The sequence below is a fragment of the Pteropus medius genome, unplaced genomic scaffold (genome assembly GCF_902729225.1).
Source record: "Pteropus medius unplaced genomic scaffold, Ma_sr-lr_union100, whole genome shotgun sequence".
Classification (NCBI taxonomy): Eukaryota; Metazoa; Chordata; class Mammalia; order Chiroptera; family Pteropodidae; genus Pteropus; species Pteropus medius.
In genome coordinates, this window is record NW_024355008.1 from 2882441 (window position 1) to 2895736 (window position 13296).

The following is a 13296-nucleotide window of genomic DNA, read 5'->3' on the forward strand; positions in this document are numbered from 1 at the left end:
TTTCATACTTTATTTTATGGGCACAGCGAACATAGGAAAAACAGTTTGGAGGTTACCAGGATAATCTTGAGAGATGTAAAACTGGAAGTAGCCATAAATGGGACCCTTCCCTTTGCCAGCAATCCATTTTGACATGTGAGAACAAGTACATTAATGACTCTGTCAGCATCAGTCAGTTACTGCATATTTTAGTTCTTATAATCTCTTCTGAGAATCTGGTGAATCCTTTCCCTGGAAAAATGTACCCATGCATAGATACACAAATGCCACATACAATATCAGGCATCATAGCCACCAGGAGTCCATGACTCGTGAGTTAAGAATCTACCACAGTACCATTTCTGTAGATCAAATCTAATTTTTTCTCTTTTATATAAATGCAATTTTAAGAGTAATTTGCACTGTAAATGCAACCTGATAACCAGAACAGTAGAAATGATATACCTTCATTGAACTCAGATGTATAATGAGCTTTTCCCCAAGTGAGCTTATATGTCCTCTCAACCTAAGTTCTCTCATAATTACCTGAATCAGTGCTTTTAGCAAGCATGTGATTTTTATGTGTGTGCAAAGCTATATGATAGATAATATGAGGCATTTAGACTTAAAAGGCATAGTTCTTATCCTTAAGATGTATATGTGGAAGTACGCACTTTATTAGTACCATAATAAGGGGAGAAGGAATAGATTCAGAAGAATTTATATGGGGAGAACTAGGGAACTTCAAGGCAGAGCATTTGAGCTGTATCTTCAGAAGCGCTGGTTTGGACGTTCATAGAAGGGGAGTAGAGGGAGGTAAAAGAAATGGAAAATGACATGAACCAAGGCAATAGAATTTTGGGGAGAACTACAGGTTATTCAGTGTAGTTTGATTAGCACCTGGATGGCCAGTAAATTTCATCTTATGTTCTACCTCTGGTGATAGTCTCATGAATAGCATACTGAGAAAGATCCTCAAGCAGTCTAGGGGCTTTGCAGGAAAGGATACTGTGACTGATTAGTGATACCTACCACAGGGATATTGGGGGTGGTACTTGGAATATGTTTTAAAGAATGAGCCCCACAGAAGCCAAGACTATGCGTTCATTGCTGCAACCTCAGTGCCTAGCACGATGTCTAGCACATAGTAAGAGCTCATAAATATTAATTGTATAATGAGTGAATGAATGTATACCAATCCTGGTTGGGATCACTGGTTCTAGGGGAAGTGGTGTTTCAAGCCAGAGTTATATTATTAAGTATTAATGAACTAATGGCTATCATCATTTTGAACTTAATTCAGCCATATAATTTAACAGTGACGTCAATGATGTATTAATGAAAGCGGCCACAGTTGCACTCTTAAAAATCAGATAGGGGAGGGTGGGGAGGTAGATGGGGTAAAGGGGGTCAAATATGTGGTGACAAATCTAACTCTGGGAGGTGAACACTGTAAATATATATATGCTTTACTGTTAAAGTGTACAGGTGAAACTTATTGGATTATAATTAAAAAAATAAAAATCAGGCAGTCCTTTGCAAAGGACTAACTGTAGTTGGTATTTCACTAAGGAATTTCCTGACATGTCAGAGACCAAATCTTCCAGCTTTATTTGTTAATCAAATCAGTAACATTTAATATCCTTTCTATATTTTTACTTAATTAGAAATAGAGAATTTCCACAAACTCCTCTAACATTTAATAAATGTCAACTTCTTAAACTCAGTACCCACTGACTTCCATTTTCTGATAACATCAGTTCCGTACTGAACATGACCTCAGGTAGAAAGCAACTCAGCCATTGGCTAAGTTCTCAATGGTCCCTCTGAGATCAGGCCTGGGTGCAAGGTTTTAGATTAGTTATAACTAGATGACTGGGTTTTGCTTTTTCTGCTAGTGCCCCAGATTTGTTCTTGAGTGGAGGGAAGGAATGGTTGTCTTCATCATCAGAGGCCCTGCACCTAGCACAGTGTCTGATGTGGAGTAGACAATCAGTAAATACTTCTTAAATTGAATTTAATTTTATGGCTCCCTTTTAAATTTATATTTTTCAGCATATTTTATATTTCAGTGTATAAATGTTTTACCATATGGAATTTATAATTCCAAAAATACTTTTATCCTTCAGCTATACACCAAGTCTCTTTTCACTATGTTTTCTCAGTCCCCTCACTTCACCTTTGGAGCCTGTGTACACCCAGAAACACTGCACGGATAGCACATTTTGAGGAATGTAAGAGTGGAGATTGTTCTCAAAGTGTGTCTAGCTTTCTTATGGGTATTTTTGTCCTCCAGCCTCATGTTCCCTGCTCCCTCCACCACACTATTCCCCTTGCCTGTCAGCCCAAGTGGGTTTTGGCATGAGAGCAGCCAGACAGTCCAGCTGCTGAATGCCCTAGGTTCATGGTTTTAAAGGACATCAGCATTTTTTATGAAGCTTACTAAATGTACAAATGACTTGGCTCCACCCCAGACTTCCTGGATCAAAAGTTTTAGGGTTTTCAGGGCTCTTAGCAGGTATTTTGTGAAGATGATTCTAGTACATAGTTTTAGTCTCAGTTAATTAGGAAATGCAGACTTTGGAGGGTAGCTGTGGCTGGGCAGTAGCCACATGGTGTTAACAGAATGGGTTGCTGGAATGCCCCAGAATGGGGATGAGGTAGTGAACTGATGAATGCCTACTGTGAGCCAGGCAAATTGGATTCTGTGTTACAGAACCTAGCTTTGAAGGAGAGATCAGGAGATTATTTGTTTTGTTTTGTTTTGCTTTCAGAAAACTAATACTCAGGTGTATTAGTTTCCTAGGACTATGTAACAAATTACCACAAAGTGGGAGGCTTAAAACGAGAGGAATTTATTCTCTTGCAGTTCCGGAAGCCAGAATTCTGAAATCAAGGTTTGGCAGGAATGGGCGCCCTCCAAAGGCTCTGTCTTTGCCTATTTCAGTTTCTGGCAGCTCCACGTATTCCTTGGCTTGTGGTAGCATAATCCAATCTCCGCCTCATCTTCGCATGGCCTTATTTTTTTCTCTCTGCGCCTCTCCTCTGTGTGTCTCATAAGGACACTTGTCATCGGATTTAAGGCCCACGCAGATAATCTAGGATGACCTTATCTAGAGATTCTTAATTACATATGTAAAGACCCTTTTTCCAAACAAGGTAATGTTCGCAAGTTTGTTCGCAGATTTTTAGGATTAAAACGTGGACATTATTATTTTGGAGCTTACCATTAAGCCCACTACACCAGGGAAAGAGACTTCACAATCTTTTCTGTATTCAGTATTTCTCTTACAAAGCAAGTAAGATGAACGCTTCTTTTTGAACAATCCTATAGTTTGTCTTTAGAATCTATAACATCTTTTATACATAATTACTGATTTAATGTATGATACATCATCTCCATTTCATTTATTAGCTGTATTATTTATTAGCTATATTTGGCATTGACCAGGAGACTCATTTAGCATTGATAAACTTTAGTAGAAACAATAACATAATTATTGAGCTGTAATTTCAAAATTATTTTAATGAATAAAAGAGATTTAATTATTGGAAACTTATAGCTGAGTTTCTTTGATAATCATTAGTATCCTGTTCTCTGGTACACATAAATAAACCCGTTACTCTTCACCTTGGATCACACTATCTAGGGTTGCCCATGTTGGAAGCAACATGATTACAAATTAAATGTTTAGACCATCTGACCTTGTAATGATAACACCAGAGTAGGCACTTACTGGAAACTATAGATGTTTGAAAGTGAAGGTTTGACTCAAGGAAATCCATGGTTTCAGACAATAAATATTGGTCTACTTTACAAAACTTCATTGAAATATATTGGTTTAGGTCTAGATATTATCGTTTAAGTGACAAGATTCTGGCTATTAATCTGAGAGTGAAAATGAAGATTTTCGTAGCTTTGTGTTTGGATCTGTCACATGTTTCCTGTTAGAACAGATTAGTACCTTTGGGCTTGACAATAGGAACACAGATTGCAAAATAATACTAGCTTCCCTAGCTTAATTGACTTAAAGCTTAAGTTTGAAATCACTGTTTATTTTTTCAGTTTGTGGTATCTTAATCCATGTGGCCTTTTCTCTGTATTTGCAGCCAAATGTCTCTCAGGCAGAACTTTAGTTTCGAGTAATTGTACAAGAGTGTAGGGTACCTCCTGAGTGTCCCTCATGGAAGCCTCAGGTGTCGGCTGCTCTGAACGTGAACTGTTCCTCTCTTTAGGAGCTTAAGTTTTCTTAGTTTGAACATTTGACTCAGTGGGAGCCTGCCCACTGAGATCATGTCTTTCTGAATTGGCTCCAAATGTTTTTTTTTTTTTACATTAGGTATCACTTTCATTCACCGTTTAAAAGCCCATCTCTCCATTTTTTTTCTCCCAAGAAGTATCCCTTCTAGAATGACATTTAATTTTTTAAACAAATTCTCCTTTTAAGGCTCTTGCAGATATGGAAATAAGGATCGTTCATCTTCAAGGTAGCAATTTTGTCTGGTGTAACGTCTTATGTCTATCTCAAGAACATTTAAAATATATTACTTGGGAAAACAAACATTTGGACATTTTGGGTGCTTCTACCAAAAAGATTCCTGGAAAATTGTTTACAAAGGTAAATTTCTGGACTCAAATTGTAGAAAACTTAAAAAAAAAATAACATTAACGTTTCTTAAAATAAAAGAGTCACCTCTAGGGCCCCCCCAAATTTGGTCTATTTGTATAGACCAAATAAGGCTATATTTTGATAGGCAGATTTTCCCAAACAGACCCTCTAAATTTGATGAAAATCCATCCAGTTCTTTTCATGTGGTGCAGTTGACAGAGAACAAGATTTATAGACAGAAATTTAACTTACACAGATTATCAATTTCCATATACATTCTAATTATACAGATCAATGAGGTACTTCATTTAAAGTTCAGGAATATATAGACGATGGATAGGTTGCTTTTTACAACATTACTCTATTTCCAAGGCTATATAAATGAGTTACTTTTGTTTCTTTCCTCAGCAGAAGTTGTTATATCAAGTCTGTTATCAAGGCCAAAATACCTGTTGAATTAGTCCTTTTTAAAAATTTTTCCCTGCCACCACCCGTGTCCAGGTTTTTAAGACTTCACTCCTGGATTACCACAGTAGACAAACAAACAAACAAACAAACTCATTTTGTTACAGTAACATTTCAACACACACAAAAGTAGGGAGAATAGTATATTTGAATCCCCATGTACCTATCATGAAGCTTCATTAGTTTTATTTTATTTTATTTTTTTAAGTTTATTGGGGTAACATTAGTTAATACAATTATATAATTTTCAGGTGTACATTATAATTTGACATCTATATATTCTATTGTGTGATTACCACCCAGAGTCCAGTTTCCTTCAGCTACCATATATTTGACCCCCTTTACCCTGTCTACCTGTTCCCTCCTCCCCAACCCCCTACCTTTTGGTAACCACTAGTCCATTGTCCATGTGAGTCTCTGTTTGTCCTGTTCATTTGTTGCTTTGAGGTTTATATCCCACATATAAGTGATATCATGTGATTTTCAACTTATTCTGTCTGGCTTATTTCGCTTAGCATGATTATCTCGAGGTCCATCCATGTTGTCGCAAATGGCAGTATTTCATCTTTTCTTATGGCTGAGTAATATTCCATTGTATATATGTACCACTGCTTCTTTAGCCAATCATCTATTGTAGGACACGTTGGTTGCTTCCATGTCCTGGCCACTGTGAATAGCGTTGCTATAAGCATCGGTGTGCAAATATCTTTTCGGATATGAGTTTTCAAGTCTTTGGGGTAAATACCCAGTAGAAGGATTGCTGGATTATGTGGTAGATCAATTCTTAGTTTTTTTGAGGAACCATCATACTGTTTTCTATAGTGGCTGTACCAATTTGCAGTCCCCCCAGCCGTGTATGAGGGGTCCTTTTTCTCCACATCCTCTCCAACATTTGTTATTAATTGTCCTGTTGATTATAGCTATTATAACAGGTGTGAGATGGTATCTCATTGTGGTTTTGATTTGCATTTCCCTAACAGCTAGAGATGTCGAGCATCTTTTCATATATTTGTTGGCCATTTGTTTGTCCTCTAGGGAGAAGTGTCTGTTCAGGTCCTCTGCCCATTTTTTTGATTAGATCATTTGTTCTTTTGTTGTTATTGAGTCGTATGAGTTCTTTGTAGATTTTGGATATTAGGCCCTTATTGGAGGCATTGCTTGCAAATTCGTTTTCCCATTTAGATGGTTGTCTCTTTACCTTGTTGACGATTTCTTTTGCTGAGCAGAACCTTTTTAGTTTGATGTAGTTCCATTCATTTATTTTTTACTTTTATTTCCCTTGCTTTTGAGGTCAAATTCATAAAATCCTCTTTAAGTCCAAAGTCCTTGAGTTTTGTTCCTATGTTTTTTTTCTATGCATTTTATTGATTCCTGTCTTATATTCAGGTCCTTAATCCATTTTGAGTTAATTTTGGTGTGTGGTGATCGACAACAGTCTAGTTTCATTGTTTTGTAAGTGGCCTTCCAGTTTTCCCAGCACCATTTATTGAAGAGGCTTTCCTTTCTCCACTGTATGTTTTTGGCTTTTTTGTTGAAAATTATTTGCCCATATAAATATGGGTTTACTTCACTTCATCAGTTTTAAACATTTTGTCATTCTTGTTTCTTCCCCCTTATTTTTTCTGGAATATGTTAAAGCCCATCCCACTCATCATGGAATGCCTGTATATACCTCTAACAGATAAGCAGCTCTGTCCCCCATTGCTTTCTAATTATTTTTCTTCTAACTTCATTTTTCTCACTAATTCAAATTTTTTCCAACCATTTGGCATGCTCTTACATAAACCTAAAAATGTTTTCAAAGGCTCAACATTGCTTATTGAATCAAATGCAAACTCACGCCTTGGTTTACAAAGCCGTCTTTACTTGAGCTTTCCCTGTCAGTCTAGTCTTATCTTCCATTTCTCCCCAACAGGCTCTCAGGTGGTTCTCCTCACTGCTCAGCCAATGCCTTGTTTATTCCTTTCTCTAGTCATGTTCTCACCTACTCAAACTCCTGGAAAGCACTGCTTGGGTGCCACTTCTTCCAGGAAGCTTTTTCCAAATTAATACTGACTTCTCTCTTTCCTGAAGTTTTGGGATTTAAACACAGTTCCTCTAACTTTAAATCTGGTATTTTCTATGGCATCCCAATCTTAATAATTGTAATCTGGAAAGTGGGCTCTGAATCACTGACTGGCACTTGTTTTCAAAGACAACTTTAGAACGTTTAGGTGAATGGTACCTTTAGAGACACAAAGAAGGTCAGTGGTGCTGGACAGAATCGTGTGGTAGGCAGAATTCTAACATGGCCCCATGTATAACTCTTGTGATTTTGTTATGTTACATGGCAAAAGTGACTTTTCAGATATAATTAAGGTTACTAATCAGTTGACCTTACTATCCAGGTGCACCTGATCTAATCACACAAGACTTTAAAAACAGTTTCCTTTGGCTGGTCATGGAAGAGTAGGTCAAAGAGACTCTTAGCCTGAGAAGGATTAGAGTCATTATTGTCTTTGAAGATGGAGGAAGGGGTAATGAGCCATGGAAAGAAAGAGGGATCTCAGTCTTGTATACCAACGAACTGAATTATGCCAACAAGCTGAATAAGCTTAGGAGATTCTTTCCCAGAGCCTTCAGATAATTTCCCAGTCCAGCCAACACCTTGACCCGGGCTTTGTGACTCTCTCTGCAGAGAATAGTCAGACTTCTGACCTGCCAAACTGTGAGATACTAAACTGGTGGTGTTTTAAGCTGCTAAATTTGTGGTAATTTGTTATGCAGCAATAGAGGACTAATACAGTATGAAATATAGGGTTTGAGCTTGTAGTAAAATTTTATGCATTTCCTGCTATTCTTTTTTAGTACTATATAAGTTTAAAGTATGCAGTGTAATGACTTGACATACGTATATTGCAAAATGTTACCACAGTAAGTTTAGTTATCATCCATTACCTCACATAGTTACAAAAAAGTTTTGTTTTTCCTTGTGATGAAGATTATTAGAATCTACTATCTTAGCAACTTTCAAATGTATCATATAGGAGTGCTAACTAGTCATACTGTACATTATATCCCAGGACTTTATCTTATAACTGAAAGTTTGTGCCTTTTGATCACCTTCCCCCAAATCCCCCATTTCCCACCCCCCACCTCTGGTAACCACAAATCAGTTATCTGTTTTATGAACTTTTTTTTTTTTTTAAGATTCCACCTGTAAAAAAATATATGGAACATTTCACAAATTTGTGTGTCATCCTTGCTCCAGGGCCATACTAATCTCCGTGTCATTCCAGTTTTAGTCTATGTGCTGTCAGAGCAAGTACCCTGCTGTTTTTATTAAGACTCCAAACCAGTCAGGAAGGTTTTCCAATTAGTGGGGGCACTCAGCACACGTGGTCATTGCATAGGCTGGCAGTGCCCTTACTTTATGTTATCTTGCTCTTGTCCATCAGTTTCCCACTATAGATAGAAAATTTCAAGGAAAGTCTAGCTTCCATATTGCTTATATTTTCAAAAAGTTTGTAAGAGGGTCCTTGAGCAGGGAAAAGTGATTAGGACAGTTTATCTGAACCAGCAGTAGTATCAGTTCACTGTGCAGTCAAACTCTAACCATTTACCTCTGCTATGAGACTGAGGCAGGTTTTGCAGGGAATGTACCCCTAAGCTCTGCAGCACCCAAGAAATCAGATGGTAGAATTTGTTTATAAAATCGATACAGATACTCACTTCATGAACCGGTCAACAAATAGTTAATTCACATCTATAAGTTTTTGCAAAAGTAAAGAGTCATGTAACTAGCACAACAAAAAATATACAGAACAATTTATTCCCCCACTTCTCTGAAAACTCTCTCCGTAGTCAAACTCCACCAACCTTTAACCTCTGATAATCACTGAGAATTGCTTATTTTACATTACCCTAGGCTCTTCTTTGATCTTCCAACCAGTTTTGTCCATATTTCAGCTATATTACTGCTCAGTAGCACTCATAAATACATTAGAGAAGTGAAATGGAATTTAGACAGTTGCTGTACTTATGCTCCCATGGAATCATTTAAGCAAATAACTTGACTACTCGGAAGTAAAAAAAGAGGGGCACAATGTCAATTAGGTTTTTGTTAGTAGCCTATTAGTTCTGCTCTCTTAAAAGCTCCAACATCTGTACAGCTCTATTTCACTACCCCCGCCTTGATCCAGACTTCATGATCTTGTCCAGGTCATTGCAATGGCTTCCATACTGGTTTCCAAGCCTCTAATACTTCTTTGCTTAAACTTAATCTCTACATTTCACCTGGAGTGAACTTTCTAAGACTCTAAGACAGAAAACTCTCCATTGGCACCCTGCTCAGCCTCAGCACCTTAGTGTGTCATTCATAGCTCTTCATGAGCCTGTGTTTACTTCTTCAAAATCATCCTTTTTAGATCTTATTCCTTGCACTCTAGAATGTTCCAGTTGTCCCAAATTATTTGACATTTTCCTAATGTGCCATATATTTTATGTCTTCATGCTACCCTGAAAGCCTTTCCTCACTTTATCTGCTCAGTGGACATCTACTCATGATTGAAGACTCAACACAGGCTATCTTCTGCCTACTTCCTAAAGACTACTTGATTATTCCCAATTTTGTCCCCACAGTCACCTGTCTGCCTACCTGTCATGATGCCTATAATTCCTTGCTGCATACCTATACAATTTTTGTTTTTTACTTACTAGAAACAAAGCTCTTTGAGGTCAAGTCTGTCTTTTATTCACCTTTGAATCCTCAGTGCCTAGCACAGTGCCTGTCATATAAAAGGTGCTTAATAAACATTTGTTGAATGCATCAATGAACAAAGTTTTTACTGTATTATTACCTTTGCTGTTTAATAATTTTCATTAATATATTTTAAATTTATCTATTTTTTTATGTTTTGGAAAATTTTTGATCAAATATTCTGTCATTTCACGAGAAGCTGATGATCCTATTTTATGTGATCGCTTGGAGTTCTCTCTAGCCTTCTATTGGTCACTATTCATCTATCTCTGTGTGACTTGGTAAGTTGGAATTATTTCAACAGGGCTTACCCGTGGCTATCTGCTTGCGTATAGAAACTCAAGTTGCAACTGTAGAAGTAAAAAAGGGAAAAACGAGATGTCGAAAGTGAACATGCATTTCTCATTAGTGGCTAACTGGCTTTGAACTTCCTCTCCATTGGGGCTCAGAGTAAAGTCAAAGCTTTCACTATATGCTCAGTTCTGGACTGGCTACAGGTCACACTGTCAGCTCTTCCTCTGTTGTATTCAGTGTCATATTAACTTTATGAACTTTCACCCCAGGAATCTTACTCCCAAGGTGTTTAGGTTCAAGATATTTGCCATGGAGGTGGAAATTTAGTCTTTCTTTGTGAAAGTGAAGACATTAAATCCTCTAAAAATACTCTGTCCAACTAATCATGTCATTTCATTGTAAAAAAACATTGATATAGGATATGATTCTTATTAATAAAGCAACCACATTTATAACCAGCTAGCTCTTGCTTGGGAGTGAGGGCATGTGGGAAAAGGGAGGAAATATTCCATAGCTTCCTTTCATTATGACCAATGTTAGACCTGGATGAGAATCTTCCTCTCCCCAGTTGAATGCCTGAAAGTGTAGTAAGCTTGGAGCTTTCTGGAAAAGAAATAGTCATCTCTTAAGATATTATATACTTCAAGATCCAAATTTTAAAGAAAGTGCTTAGCACCATGATTTCAAATTTTCATATTACCAATTTAGGTCACAGCAGTCTTTCTCAAATTTGCATTTTCACTAGGATCAACTAGGCAGCTGGTTAAAACAGATATGCCTGGTTTCTATCCCTGGAGATTCTGATTCAGTAGGCTTGAGTTGGATCCTGGGAAGCTATATTTTTAATAATCTCTCCAGATGGTTCTGATGCACAAAGAAGGAAAACTCTTTTCTTGAGTTGTTGGAGCTGGACAGGGCAATGTGATCATTCTGAAAGGAGCTCTTGGCATTCAGAGTTTGTTGACAGAGCAATCCACCTTTATAAAAACAGGTTCTAAAAACTGAGACTTTCTGTCCTAAACCTCATCTATTTGCAATGTCTGGAAGTCTATTTGGTCTCGTGGAAAACACTCATGAGCAGAAGGCAAAGGTGGCACTCAAGAAGGAGTCAGGCTGAAAAGGATCAGGAGTGAGCTGGAAAATCTACTCTTCAGTTCTGCTGGGATAAACATTCCATGGAATTGAGTTTGTGGAGCGCCACTGCTGTACTGTGAATCACTACTGTACCACTGATGCATCGTGGAGTGAACTGAGTTTGCACCATTGCATCCTCCTGCTATGACTTACCTCTGGTAATAAGGGTAGTGCCAACCTAAAGTTTGGACATGTTTGACACGGTGGTAGTACAAATGAACCAGGGGGGAGAACAGAGATAAAAGATGGACAAGTACTTGAAGAGGTGAACAGATATGTGGACATACTGTCTTTTAACTTGCTTTCTGCTATGAGTTGAATTCCAAAAGGTTGGTTGAGTTCTCCAGGTTTGGTGAAGGTCACCAAAAGGTAGGTTTGGTCACAATGTTTATAACATCCTTCTGCTCTATAAACTCTGGAATTAAGGGTGTCTAATGGAGAGGTGAAGGCATGGTGGTAGCTGAGGATTTTCACTTAAGTTTCATTGAATAATAAATAACTTACATAATATTCTTGAGAAGCATGACATTTTAGAGAGACCTTTTAAGCAACCATTTTCCAGGTGTTATTTTGGCCTTGGGAGATTTAGAGAGTGGGAGCAGCACACTCAAAACTTGTGGCAGACTGCAGATATGTTTCAGTGTGTCTCAATAGCCCAAATGTCACCTGTTACAAGGACAAGAAATTGCCGTGGTTTCTTTGTAAAGAAAAAGATTTTGCAAAACTGACAAGCAAATTTTTATCTACTATATCCCCATTTCTGGGAGTGAGGACATTAGTAGAAATTGTATTGTTCTGAATATAATGAGACATAATTATTTTTAGGTTGGAAAATTAGAAAAGGGCACTAAAAATCAAGGACTTATAGAATAAAAGAAGAAGGAACTTTAGAAGTAGTGAGTTCCACCCCATGGAATAATCTTTAGGTCTCCCTTCCAAGTGGTTGTCTGGCTTTATTTTGATAGAACAGGATAATTCAGTGCTGCTTTTCCCTAATAAATCACTAAAGTTCAAATGTAAAGAAGGTGGATGAGGACCTCTACCTGCTTTTTGTCTCTCTCGAGACTAACCTGCTGTCACCAAGCCCAAGTTGAATGATAATTTCCTGGCCATTTGACTTTGAGAATATCATTCAATCTGTCAAGCCTTTGAGTTCTCCCCTGTAAAATGTTATCACCTATAACTTGCATGGATTGAATAACAATATATGTGCAAAATATCTGGCATATAATAGGAATAATAAGTTGTATATTTTTGCCTGGATAAATAACATTCGTATGATGAGTCTCCATTATTGATTGCATTCCTCCTAAGTAGGCTAGGCATGAGATTGTATTTAACAGGGGACACTGAGAAGGAAAAACAAATATAATTTGGAGGCATAGGTAAAGGTGAGCCTGTTAAAAGCAAACAACCTGAGGTACCTCTCTTCATAGACAGCATCCTGCCTGTATTTTGACAAATGCATGAGTGTGCAAAAAAATATCTTATTTGACATTGTCCTAAAATGACCAAGCTCCAATGACAATGCTTACATCTCTGGCAAACACTCCCCAAAAGATAAGTTTATTTAAAACACGCAGATACAAATCTTGACGTTTTTCTGTGAATTAATTTTTACTAATTACATTTTATTTTGTTTCCTTCACACTACTCTGTGGTAGACCAATATTATTGTCTCCCTAGCACTTTCTCCCAAAGTTTAATTTTCACTGTTTTCCTTCTGGCTTCAGTCCTTTCACCAACTTGGCTAGTGCCTCCCCATTGCTTGCTCCAACCCCCAACCTCCTGCCCTATGTATATATCATGGGAAATGTATCCAGAGTTGGTAACTTCTCATCATAGTGATAACACACTTATATAAACCTCTTTACAAACTGATTTCACAGACATGGCTTGGTTTACTCATCCTAATAATCCTGTATAGTAGGTTATCTCAAATCTGAGAGTGAAAAATTGAGGTTGGGAGAGGTGGCAAAGCAAATAATATCAGATCATGATGTAGTTCATCTTATCTTTTATTAATTATCCACTTTATCTATCATACAAGATTGTCTCCTTTGCAGAGAAAAACCT

The 13296-nt window shown here is 37.4% G+C and overlaps 1 non-coding gene across 1 annotated transcript; it reads right to left on the reverse strand.

The window, feature by feature from the left end:
- Positions 1 to 8258: 8258 nt before the first annotated feature.
- LOC120598224 (U6 spliceosomal RNA) lies at positions 8259 to 8362 on the reverse strand. The gene has a single exon (XR_005651541.1). It is a non-coding gene; the product is annotated as a U6 spliceosomal RNA (small nuclear RNA).
- Between the last annotated feature and the right edge of the window lie 4934 nt (positions 8363 to 13296).